The following is a 13,604-nucleotide window of genomic DNA, read 5'->3' as shown; positions in this document are numbered from 1 at the left end:
CATTTGCTTCCATTCTAAACTGAACTAGTCTGGCAATTTTATTTTGGGGGGGAGTTCTCCTAATTAGCTGGGGGGTAATTTCAACCCCACCACAAAAACAATGTACAATGTAAAAGAATCTATTTGTGTCCTAAGACTAAAGGAAAAAAAAAAAAAAAAGGAAGTCTTGGCTCTGTCAAATGGTGATTACTGTATGGAAAGACAATTTACAGGAGCAAAAATTAAATTAGTAGATGTTAATTGAAAGTAACAGGTATTTGTTATTCCAATAAATGCTCTAAGAAGTTGTTGCATAGATGCAGAAATCCCCACATCCCTGTCTGAATGAACACAGTTAAGCCTCTGTTTAATATATTTAGGCCCTCAAAGCAATTTATGTTTTCTTTCACCTCTCATGTTGCTTCTGTGATACATTTTAAAGTGAGCTGTTTAGTCTTAGTCAGTGTTAATGGAAAGCAATTTGTGACTTTGTATTAAGATATAAATGCCAAATCTTCCTTCAGTATTTTTTTGCCTGTTCAAGCTAGGATAGACTTAAAAGATCTCAACATTTCAGTGATATAACTACTCAGATGGTCCAGCTACCTGATCCCTTACTGAATAGCTGAAGCTAGAATCAAGACAGTTTGGGACAGCAAGGCTTTTTAACCTCGTAGAATTTGGGCGGAAATTAGTAGCACACAGAAGAGTGAACACACTGAGGTTCAGGAAGAATACATTTTTATGGGGACTGGGCATCAGATCAGCAGTTGATGAGACAGACCTTCATAATAAGAAAGACCTGATGGAAGAAATAAACCCACCTCAGGTCTATTTTAATCCCTGCTCTTAGTCCTTTAGGGCACTTTATTCCATTTGCAGATAATCCCATAATCTCTCAGTTTTAACACTTCCTGGGCTTTGATGCACTACAAATCCACATCAGTGAATGGTGTTATGCACATCCATGATCACTAATGATAAAATACTACTGTTTCCAAAAAAAACTCATGTGTCTGAATACCTCTCCATTATACCCATCAGCTGATTCAGTAAGGTGTGCAACTGGTATCTACAAACCTTTCCTTGTTATAGCCTTCCTGCAACCTATCCTAAACACCACACCTTTCCCTGATTTTAAAATTGGTCACAAAGAAGCCTGAATCAAACAGAAGTGCCACATTCTCTAAGTTCAGCTATGCTCTCTTCTATTTTGCAGTGTGTCAATGAGCTCCTTACTTGCTTTAGCCAATATCCAGCTAAAGCTTAGGAACACACGTCACTCTTCCAAGATAATAGGATGTGAATTACTGAAAGGGAAGAACAAGAATCCTGGTTGTAAGAAGTAACGTTTTCTGTTGTGCAAGAATCAATACAGATTATCAAGATCAGGGTAGAGTTTTGTTTGTTTCCTTGTTTTTTACTAAAAAAGAGGGAACAAAACACATAATTCTTTAAGAAGAAGAACTATGAAGTGACAAGAAAAGTTACCAGAACAAGTCTACAAGATATACAATTGAATTTATCATTAGAGGTTTTTCCTGGCTGTTTCAGCATGTCAGCCAGCTTGTAAAACTGTGAAGATTATCTGATAGAGTTATTCCCAAGAGAGTCATTACAGAAGGATATCTTCCATTCACCCTGCTGTTAAATTTCATGTCATGGACAGCAATAATAATAATAATATATAGGGGCAATTTCATCTGGGTTTTAATATTTTCTTTCCTTTTTTTTTTTAATTTTTTAGATTTCTCCTCTTTCTTACTCCACTCTATAACTGTAGGACTGGACAGTAAACAATGTGAGTTTGCATTTCCTTTCCTTTGTAACCTGATGAATTTTTATGTTCTTTCTTTACTTATTAATTTTATGATATTCTTAAACTAAGGATTTTATGGCACCCTTTTTCCAAATTTGACACTGAAGTACTATAGTCACATCAGGGATGTGTCAGATATTTTGAAGATTCACACTGGCTGACTTTCAACATCTACAAACATTATGTTGAGGTAGTTCACACCAAGACTGTACAAGTTCCACCTCAAAGATAGTAGATTCAAGGGGACCTCATCACAGCCACTCTTACTTATTTTATATAACTTGCAGCCTTTGCTTCATAAACTTCTGTCAGTACAGTCATACCTAGTTGTTTTTTTTAATAGGCTGAGGATCCTTGAAACATAGAACATTCATTGTGTTACCTGTGTCTTTTTTAATAAGATACCATAAATTAATATGAAGAATATTAAATTAAAAAATATAACAAATCAACAACTTTACGAAAAGTGAGGTCCTAAAAACCCAAGGAGAAAAATCATAGATGTATACATACTCATATGTACATAAACATCATGATACTGAGCTGCACAAATTCAGGATCCAATTACGGGTCCTTCCTGTAGAAACCAGAAAAAAGGATTTCCTTAAAGTCAGAGTTTTTTCCCTTATTGTCATTAACTGTCTACACTCCTCCGTAGTAAATAAAATTAAAAAATCAAACCCAACCAAACAAACAAAACTCCACACCAAAAAACAAACCAACCAACCAAAAAAAACCAACTATGAATAACTGCCATTTTGGTTTCAATATCTAACTTACTGGGATGACTTGTCCTCTACAGGCTTGTATTTCTTTCACTGCAAAGACTGACCTACATTTGAATATATACCCTTGAGGAGGAAATCAGGGTGAGATGACATCTACTTATGCTGCTGCTGCATTGCTGTCCAAAGAAAGAAGACTACTGCCCAAACAATCTTGGCACAATTTAGTGTCAAATACACAACTACCAACAGTGACAATTTCACATTCATGTGTATGCAGGAACTGACACTCATAATGTGTATGCCACCACTGAAACCTTGCAAAATTAATATTATTTGTCTATCATGGAAGGATCTGGTTTTCTGTCTATGTAAAATACACTTAGTGTCTTTAAGAGCATCTTTACTGTATATTCCTTAATTTTGCTGTCATGTACTATCTTTCTACAGGACTAGTCATTCTGCAAATGGACTGTTACTTGATACTTCATCTTCCTGAATGAATGTGCAACACAACGTCCTAAATGATGAGGACAGCATAAAGAAGTGAGAAAGAAAGCATGAGTAGCCTGGAAGAAGGTATCAGAAGTAAATGGTAGGCATGAATGAAACAAGTCTTCCAACAACAGCCAGTCCAAAATGGATCATCCCACCACAGCCCCTCCATCTGCATGTACCTACCGAGTCTCATTCACATGCACATTTCATTCCGTTTCTTTGCCTATCAGCTCCCTCCTTTCAGCAATTTCTTTTTCAGGCTTCCGTCTTACCTGAAAATCTGTCATTTTTGCTTTCTTTTCTCTGCCATGGTTAGGCTTCCACCATATTTTCTGCTGAGCTTCAGCTCTACTTCTGGGAAGTACAGAGAATTCAAGGAGCAACAGGATATAATTGAGATCCCTGGTACAAAAAACAAGAGTAGCTTGTTCTTCACCTTCTTTGTTCTTGCTCCATCTTTAGAGGATGAATCAATAAATATGAAATCATAAGCTTTGATAATTTTATTCACATGACTGTGTCTTAACTGCTAGCTCTGCTCTTTGTAGCTATACAAGCAAGGTCTAGATATCTACAAAACTTTTCTTGGGGAATGCTGCCTTCCAAACAGAGAAGCATCTAAGTAAAACTATGCTATTGATACCGATCTGGTACCAAAGTACAGCAATGACATTGCTGGAGCCTGAGACGATGATGCTGTGTCTCTCTTCCAGGGTGACATCTCCATCTGTTCTGCTCCCTTCTCTCCTTGCTACAGAGATGCTTTGGTCATTGGTGTAGCAGACGTGATTTCATCCACCCTCAGACAGCAGTATGCACTGCTGGTTTCCCTATAACAGACATCTCAATGCTGTTAGATTAGGAGCTGTCTCTGCTAACTGAGCATGAACTAAGAGTACCCCCTTGGCTGACTCTGTGGACCTTTCCATGGCAGTGATAAAAGCAACCCCTGACACCACAGCATGAAGTTGCATGTCCCAGCTCCAAAGCATCAAAGCATAAAGATTTCTCAGTAGAACAGTTTGAGAATCAAAATGGGCAGCAGGACACCTTTTTTTTCCCCTTAACCTCATTATGAGAAATACTGAAACAACTCACACTGAGATCAGCCTGAGGCAGATGTCTGGCATGGAGTACTTCCGTCTCAAGGGTCAGGTGAGGAAGTGATAAGCAACCAAAAGAAAATGCTCATGACACAAAGAGCCAATTCAGGGGATACTGTATGATCTTCCACTTGCATTTGTACACTGCGATGAATGTTGTAGGGTCACCACAAATATCACATTAAAACTATGCAGATTACAGAAAACTGCCAATGTACGAGTTTCTCAGATGACAGCACTGCAGGGTAATTTTCACCTCCTAGCAGCCTTTTTTGTCTAATCTCGAAAAGATGTGAGTGATTATGCCAAACTGAGGTTTTTCTACTATACATTGACAAATATACATTAAGAGATTAGCTGAAAATACTAATTAATTTCCATTCCTGATGCAAGCAAGTTTTCTAGCTTTTAAATGTAACAGCCTACAGAAATAGCCTTCAGTGCCACCTGGTATCTAAAGCTATTTTTACTTCATACGGCTCATTTCCATGAGAATATAGTTTAATATGACCTTTATATAACGTTCTGATTTAGTCCATATATTGTTTGGAATATGCAGAAAAATAATTAACAAGTTAGCTTCAAGCACTGAAAAATCAAATACGTACTTCAAGAAGAAAAAGAAAAGGAATTGTTACAAACATGTAAACCACACGAAGAGAATAAATCTCTGTTATAGACCCTAGGGGAACAGCAAATCCTTTCCCCTAGAATAATATGGAAAGATGCTTTTCCTCTTTGAAATGTGTGAAACAGAGTAGCTTTGCATACCACATCAAAATTATTGTTCCCCAAAAGACAGCCTGAGAGCATGCTGTCACAAAACTGCAACACTTGAGATGGCTGTGTACAGAGGGCAATTGAAGTCCTTGACACTGAATCAGATGCATCCTTGAGGTTTTGAGGGCAAGTAAATTATCTCATTAACTTTTTGTAATGTTTCATTCCATGAAGCAAGTAAAACCTGTTTATTTTATTTAGTTAGTTAGTTTCTCAGAAAATTACAATTTCAAATGTTTAGAATCAATAAAAGGCCATTAAGGCATTATTTTCAGGAAGAAGAAGTATGAAATAAAATTTAATACCTACAATCAGTTAAGTATATTTAAGGCAACATATAGTGCAGTTAGCATATAAGGATAAAAGTATAATTCCTACATAAATATTAATTTCAGTAAGATATCAAATGTTTTTCATTTGAAGTCATAGTGTAGTTCTCTGAGATTCAACCACGTTAGACCTCTTCTACTCTTTGATGAAAAGTGCAGCACCAAATGATAAAAGCATTTGCTGACATGAAGGAAGGACAGTGAAAAATTAATTACAGTACTCTTCAAGCAAAAGATCTGTCTATAATTGGATCACTGAATCTTGGAACCCTTTCCTTTGGAATGGATCTTTAAAGACCATCTAGTCCAACCCCAGTCACTGCAGGCAGGGACATCTTTCACCCAACTAGGTTGCTCAAAGTGTCATCCGATATGACCTTGAACACTTCTGGGGATGGGGCATCCACAGTTCTGGGTAACCTGCTCCAGTGTCTCACCACTAACATTCTAAAAAATGTCTTCCTTGTGTCCAGTCTAAATTTACCTGCTTTGTAAACTATCTAATATCAAAGTATTCCAAAATATCTAATATAAAATTTTCTGAGATCTGGGTGAGTAGAACTTCCTACCTTCCACCATAATTAGCTATGAAAAACTGAAATCTTGTTGTATCATAGTTATTTTTCACTCTGAGTATATAGATTTTCTGAAATACACCTAACTCTTACTTTTCCATACATTGCTCAGAACAAATTTATTCATTTCCCCTGCACATTCCATGAGAAGCAGAGCTCTACATTTTCAGAAGATGCTTAGCACCCTCTCCAGGGGCTGCATTTCAAAAGTAATCCTAACCAGCACCACCCACCATGAGAAATAAGATCTGTCAGGCTCTGGAAAGCTGTGTTAAAAATCTGTCCTCCATTTCTTTTGATGTTATCTTCCATGCAGCAAACAGATGGGGAAACCTCTCCTTGTGTTACTTCCTTCCATCTGATGGAGTATGTTGGAGTCTAGAGCACTTCTACACCCTTGCATCTACATTGCATACTATTGGAACCTATTTCGAAACCAAGGATTAGTATTCATACAGCCTGTTCTCTTCAGCACTTCAGATGTTCATAGAATCATAGAATCAGCCAGGTTGGAAGAGACCTCCAAGATCATCCAGTCCAACTGATCACCCAGCCCTATCCAGTCAACTAGACCACGGCACTAAGTGCCTCATCCAGACTTTCCTTGAACATCTCCAGGGATGGCAACTCCACCACCTCCCTGGACAGGACATTCCAATGGCAAATCACTCTCTCTGTGAAGAACTTCCTCCTAATATCCAGCCTAAACCTCCCCTGGCGCAGCTTGAGACTGTGTCCCCTCGTTCTGCTGCTGGTTGCCTGGGAGAAGAGACCAAACCCCTCCTGGCTACAACCTCCATTCAGGTAGTTGTAGACAGCAATGAGGTCACCCTGAGCCTCCTCTTCTCCAGGCTAAACAACACAGCTCCCTCAGCCTCCCCTCATAGATTCACCTCAAAAGAAAACTAAGCTAGGACAAGAGAAAACCTAGGATTTTAAAAATTTTACATCTAGAGTTTTAGTTTGTGAAAAGTTAAAATCCATCACTTTTTAAATGCAAAGATATATAGAGTAAGAAAACCAATTTTTTTCAAAACACTTTTGCAACATTTTTACACTACAACTTACCATGTCCCATGAATAATTTTATTTCTGAGGGACCAGGAAGCACACACAAAAAAATGTTTAAAAGTTCTACTTACAGATAATACAAGATTGCTCACTAGTTTTAAATCTTCAAATTAATGTTTAGCACTTATGGCAAATATACATTAAATAGATTGCTTTATTTTCTCTATTCCAATTTTTCTCTTGGTTCTTTTTTTTACTTCTTTGGGGAAAAAAGTGCTAAAGTAATTTTAAAAGAAGCTGAAATTCTAAACAAGAAAAATAACAGAAATATCCTGTGTAATTGTAGGATAGTAATACCATTTTTCATAAGAAAACAGACAGTTTGCAGTAGTTGCACACAGTATACAATACAGCTGTCCTTAAGTGTTCACAGTACACCATGAACTTCTTGTAGGGATTACTTTTACTAGTGTTTCTTTGCAGAAGAAATTTCTGTCACGTATTGAGTTTACTGTCTCTTCAACATCTAAATTTCATTAAAACAATATTAAACTCAAATTGTAAAAGAATTTTTATTGTCACAAGAGTCTAAATACCTTTGCATATTATATATAGATGGCATATGAAGATATGAATGCCAGAATCACAGAATCACAGAATCTCAGAATACATCTGGTGGGAAGAGACCTCAAAGACCATCCAGTCCAACCATTGAAACAGCACTGAAGGGTCAACATGAAACCATGTTCCTAAGTGCCAGGCCCACATGCTGCTTAAACACCTCTACTGGCAAAAGCAAAAAAAAAGGCTTCAGCTCAGTGATAGCCTCATGTATTTATTATTTCTATCAAAACCAGCGTGAAGGCAGGTGAATAAAGTGCTGCATATTGTACTGCACTCCATGTCATCATTTCTTGTGAGGACTACTCTTTGATATCTTTAGCAATGGATCTAGACTCCTTGAGGTTAAAGTAGGGAATAAATCCATAAAACTATGAGAAAACATTTTTGAAATGCAGTGCTTGAGAGAGCAGGATGTTCAAGGAAGCTGATAAATTAGGCCTAAAACTAATCATCAACAAAGCAACCTCCTCCTAGCTCAACAAAAAACTTTAGATGACTCAGGTGCAGATAAGAAAAGAAACATGGAAACAAATCTCCAAGAGAACTGTTCTGAAATTTTCCTGGCTTGCTTTCACAAGATGCATGAGCTTCTGGTAATACTATCTAATTGTTCTGAAACTCAAAATAAATGAACAGATATGCAGAAGAGGCTCAAAAGAGAGTGTCTAGATGTCTATAACATAAAACCATAGGTATTAACTGGTATGAAAAAAGGTAACTAGAACAATGTTGATTCAGAAGAAGGGCTAAGGAAAACCTTCTTGAAGCTCTGCAGATTTGGTTAAAAAGCATGTAAAAATAGGTGAAATATGTTTAATGACTTATAATTACTATTCATTAGACTGAGGCATTCTGAAACTGAAGAAACCCCTGTGAAATACTTTTTCTATAGAGAGACACTCACAGGGCATTTATTATTTCAGGATTGTTAATCCACAAACTAACAGTTTCAACAATCAGAAAAATTTTAGAAACTTCACTTCTATGGGATTACTCATGGATGGAGTTGTCAGGGAAGCTAGATGCTGTACCAAAGAGCAGATCATGGGTAATAGTATTGTTTTATCCATTTGAATGCATAGAAAAAGATATTTTAGTTTTGATCCTGATGACAGGTCAATCAAAAGTTTATAATATCCATAAAATGTTAAAATGCTGTTTATAATCTTCATAAAATGGATGTATTATCTGCAGTTTATCCTAACTCAGGGTCTTTACTAAGCAAAATTATTGTTTCAGAAAATACCTCCAATTGACCTCCAGTTAATCTTCTCATTTTTAATCCCTTGCAATGTGAATCATAGAATCCTAGAACAGTTTACATTGAAAAAGACCCTTAAGATCACCAAGTCCATCTGTCAACCCAGCACTGTCAAGTCACCAGTAAAACATGTCCCACAGCAACACATCTACGTGTTTCTTAAATACCTCCAGGGGTGAGGACTGCAGCACTTTTCTGGGCAGCTTGTTCCAAGGCTTGGCTACCCTTTGGGGCAAGAATTTGTTCCTAACATTCAAGCTAACAGCAGTTCTCACATTGCACATGCAGTCTTTTCTCAGATTGTATAGATGAGAATCATAAAGTACTTCTAATGATTCTGAATGCTAAGTGATGACTTCTGAACCTTGCAGCTGGAAGTGTGTGTATACCTCATCTCCAACACTACCAGATCAGCACTAGATTCAAGAGGCTAATTACACTCCACTAAAATAAATGTCACAAGCTCAAGGAGACTTTATGGAAAAAAGCAGGATCTATTAGATAATAGAACTTTCTTTCTGCCTACACAAGGCACATCCCACTGAAATTAATGTGAAATTCTTTAGGTGAATGCATAAGGCTTTGGATATAGCTTTTATTTATTTTTCAGAATGCTTGCATCCTTCAAACTCCATGACTCCTTTCCCATTCTGAGGAAGATATGTGTTTTAAGCAGAACACACAGCTTTATAAACGTCAATGCACTCTGAGAAATAAGTTGTATTAAAACAATCCCATAAGAATGCACTAATCTATTACTTTCAAAACAACCACATCTGGTAATATCTTAAAGCAAAATCAATTGAAACTATAAATTACAAAGCATCTGAAGAGATAGCATTGCTTATTAAATTTTAAGATATAAATTAGTGTTAGGTAAAGAAAATTGCACTTTATTCCCTAGATTTTCCTCTGGAAAAAGCTATAAGAAGTAATATCTTCATAAAGAAGGTTTAAAAATAACTTTTTTTTTCACATGCATGTCTTTCATCACTAAATATCAAATCTTTTTTCTGCTTTTAACGCAGCAGTCTGGGTTTGACTTTGACTCCTTTTGGGCAAGATAATGTGCTTTATGGTTAAAATGTGTATTGTGCTTCTAGGCTGCACTTCACTGCTTTGCTGAGGAAGCTATGTACATCCATAGCTATGTACATCCATGCCCCCTCTTTCCCCTCTTATCCCCCCTCAAAAAAAAAAAAAAGAAAAAAAAGATACTGTTTCATTTTAAGATAGTTATAAAAAAACCCAGAATCTATATTTAAATACTGGTTATTTTGATCATAGTCACTTTTCATGTAAATGCAATGTTGGGTTATACTCTATTAATATCTAGCAGAAGAGTTTAAGATGCAAAGTTTGTTACTCAAGGCAAAGACAAGAATTGTTTTCCCAAAGGTGGAAATTTTCATTTGAATAGGGAAAAAGCCCAACATTCTAGGCCTGGAGAAATTTAGTCAAATTCATCCCTGCAAAAAGCTTCAGATTAATCAAAGATTTTCCCAAGACAAGAATTGTTTCAAAAAGAATTCCCAATGAATCTAATCATGTGAAGTATCAATGTCCTAGAAACACATTAAATTACAGACAGTGTTACTGTTGCATTAATTCACTTACTTCTGCAGGTATTTAATTGTGTTCCTTTGTAATATAATTCTGAGCATTTGAGATTTATTTGCACAAATGTTTACAAATGTGTATTTTGTCTCATACTGTAAATCTACCATATACTATTTGTGCCAGAGAAGTTTGTTCATCTGTGCAAACCAAAGAGAAGCATTCTAGTTTTGTACATTTATGTATTTCTGGCTGTTGATCTGTCTGTGTGGAGATACCTATCTGCATTGTTATAGCAGTGCACCTCCCACATGTATCCTCTTACTGCATACAGCACCTTCTCATTGAATAACTAACATGAAAAGGTCACCAGTATTTCCACTAGGAGTTTTCATGTAAATAGTTACACTTAACTGTCACTGCACAAATGATAGGGGCACGTTTGCAGGACCAGGGAAATGACCTTACCCCTATACTCTGCACTGGTAAGGCCAAACCTTGAATACTGTGCTCAGTTTTGGGCCCCTCACTATGAGAAGGACATTGAGGTGCTGGAGCTTGTCCAGAGAAAGGCAGTGAAGATGGTGAAGGGTCTAGTGAACAAGTCTTATGCTGGCCATATGGGAATGTGTCATAGTTTAAAGTGGGATGAATGTTCTTTTACCTCTTCCAAAAGGGCAAAAGAAAAACGCTCACACAAAGGATTGGATAGTACTGGAAATTTTAAATGGAAAGGCTATTCACAAACTACAATGATACAGTGGTATAGTACAAAGCATAGCAGAGCATATAAAATAAAAAGAAATACATAGCCTGGGCTTAACACAGAAACTCATTAAGCTCTCTCCCTCTATATCAGGCCATGATATATATCCATGCCCCTGCCTCCCTACCAGGCCTCTCCACCCTCCATACTACCATTGTGAAGTCAAACAAAATTCTGTTTGGCACCTCCATGCCCCAGATAAGCTGTTCCAGGACTAATTGGCAGCATTGACAAAGCCAACCAGGCCTTACTTCCCAGCCAGGGAGAGAAGAACCTGCTCGTCCTTCCCAAGAGGAGAAAGGGAGGGGAAAAAAGGGATTTTGGAGCTTGTTTTATAGGGAGGCCGGACTTATGGGTATGAAATACAAAGGTTATACTTTCCAGTACACCTCTTGGACCTTTCTAGCTTCTGGAGGTCTGTAATGCTGTGGTCTTCTTAAAGGCACTAGCTTCAAACTGCCGCAGATTGTTTATTCTGGAGAAGAGGAAACTGAGGGGAGACCACATTGTTACCTGCAACTACCTGAAAAAAAGGCTGTAGTGAGATGGGGATTAGTCTCTTCTCCCTGGCAACAAGTCATGAGACAAAGTGGTTTCAAGTTGAACCAGAGAGGTTTAGATTGGATATTGGAAGAAACCTCTTCACTGAAAGTGTTCTCGAACACTAAAATAAGCTCCCCAGGGAGGTGGCTGAATGTTTAAAAGATGCACAGATGTGATGCTAAGGGACATGTTTAGCATCAGACTTGGTAGAATTAGAGAATAGTTGGACTCAATGATCCTAAAGGTTTTTTCCAGCTGAAACAATCCTTTGACTTTATGATTCTATAAATCCTGAAACACTGAGCACGGGAATACTAAATATGATGGTGAAAATTAGGTGCAGCTCATTCAACCAGCTATGAGTAAGTAAATTACTTGAGTTTGAAACATAGCTGATGAAAGCTTGGAGGTAAATATTTGAATAATTGCTGGTGCGAAGATATAATTTATAATGGGTGATTATGAATATTTAGGAATACTCCATGATAGAGCAACGCTTAAAAAATATTCATTATAGATGATTGGTTTGAACAGAAGAACTATGTGGAGAAATCAAGAAAGCAGCAATCCTAGGGCAGAGTGAAACCAAGCAGTCAAAATTTATTAAAAATAATTCATTTAAATGAATGCAAAAACAATCAAACAATATGATCTGGCACTCCAAAAGACAAGGGCTTCTCAGAAATTGAATATAGAATCTATGGGGTTTTGTGGCACTATTGAAATATTAGCTGGTAAGTCTATCGGTCCCTGTGGCTGTCTTATTAATTGCACTTCATTCCTTTTCACGGTTTTCCACTAACGCACCTGGTTAGCTTGCCCACCTCACAGTCATGGGCTTTCACAAAAGTGGTAGTGATGTTCGCAATGCAAAGAGAGAAACTATATCTTCATGAGATGCTCCAGGTGTTGCGACAGAAATGATGATTTTACAATGCACAGCTATAGCAAGATTGTCTTAAACATACATGCCTATAAACTCTATCTCTACGATATGTGCATACTTAAATGAATTCCATAAAGGGACAAAAGGTACATTGAAAAATTCCCTATGTAAAAAAAAAAAAAAAAAAATCTCCTTTTGTAACTAACACTTCTATTGAACAAAAGCAATAGGTTTCTATTAAGATATTTTCTATGAAAACTCAAAGACTGACATTTCTCAAGAAATGGATAGTTGAAGGTTGATATTCAATAACGATAATATGCATACTCCTCGGGGGTGTGTTAGTTCTTTCCCAAACACTTCTGTTTCCTGTTTCACAGGATTTCTTTCCTCATCTCAGTCATGACTTCTGTCCATTCCACTATCTTCCTTTTAAAAGCTCCCTTTTGCTTCTTTCTCCGTTCATTGCTAGTCTTAACTATTCTCCCTTTCTCATTCTACTCTTGGCTCTGTTCTCTATCCTTTCATTTATTATTCTCCATTGTATCCTAATTACTTATATGACTCCCAAGTTGTAGGTTAGTGTTGTAAACAATGTTCAATCTTTACTTGCCATCTTCCTTTCTTCATTCACTTTCCTTATCTTTTATCTTTCGGTTCTCTGGAGACCTTTACTTCTTTTAACATCCGCTGTAAAGTGACTCTCTATTCATTTGGTGTTTTAGTTCACTGAGTTTATACAACTCAGTGCTATTTCAAATACCTTAAGCTGTTGAGAGGCATTCTTCTTTGGTATGTTGTCTTCTCTTTCTTTAAGTACCCTCAAACTAATGGATTGTCAGTTAATTAGAAATAGTTAATCTTCACAACAGAATAGACATTAGGGGTTTGTGTCTCTTGGGAAACTTCTAAAGTAATTTTTATGACTGTGCTGTTAACTGTTCTCACTACTTGGCAGCCTGTCAATGGAAATAAAAGATTGCTGAGCAGATATCCAGGCGGTAGCCTTCAGAATGTTTTCTTTGAGCAGGATGCTTCTGCACCGCTGTCCTTCCCTTCCTTCTCTGCTTGTTTCCTGGCTAGTCTGGCTTTAAGGATGCCAGCTTTGTTGGTCATGCAGATGGTTGAGCTTCACCAGCATAAAGACA

The 13,604-nt window shown here is 37.1% G+C and overlaps 1 protein-coding gene across 1 annotated transcript in view; it reads right to left on the bottom strand.

The window, feature by feature from the left end:
* EDIL3 (EGF like repeats and discoidin domains 3) overlaps positions 1 to 13,604 on the bottom strand; it is a 329,191-nt gene that overhangs the window by 167,170 nt on the left and 148,417 nt on the right. The window lies entirely within an intron of this gene.

The sequence above is a fragment of the Indicator indicator genome, chromosome Z (assembly GCF_027791375.1).
Source record: "Indicator indicator isolate 239-I01 chromosome Z, UM_Iind_1.1, whole genome shotgun sequence".
NCBI classification, from domain to species: Eukaryota; Metazoa; Chordata; class Aves; order Piciformes; family Indicatoridae; genus Indicator; species Indicator indicator.
This window is presented reverse-complemented; position numbering and strand designations above follow the sequence as displayed.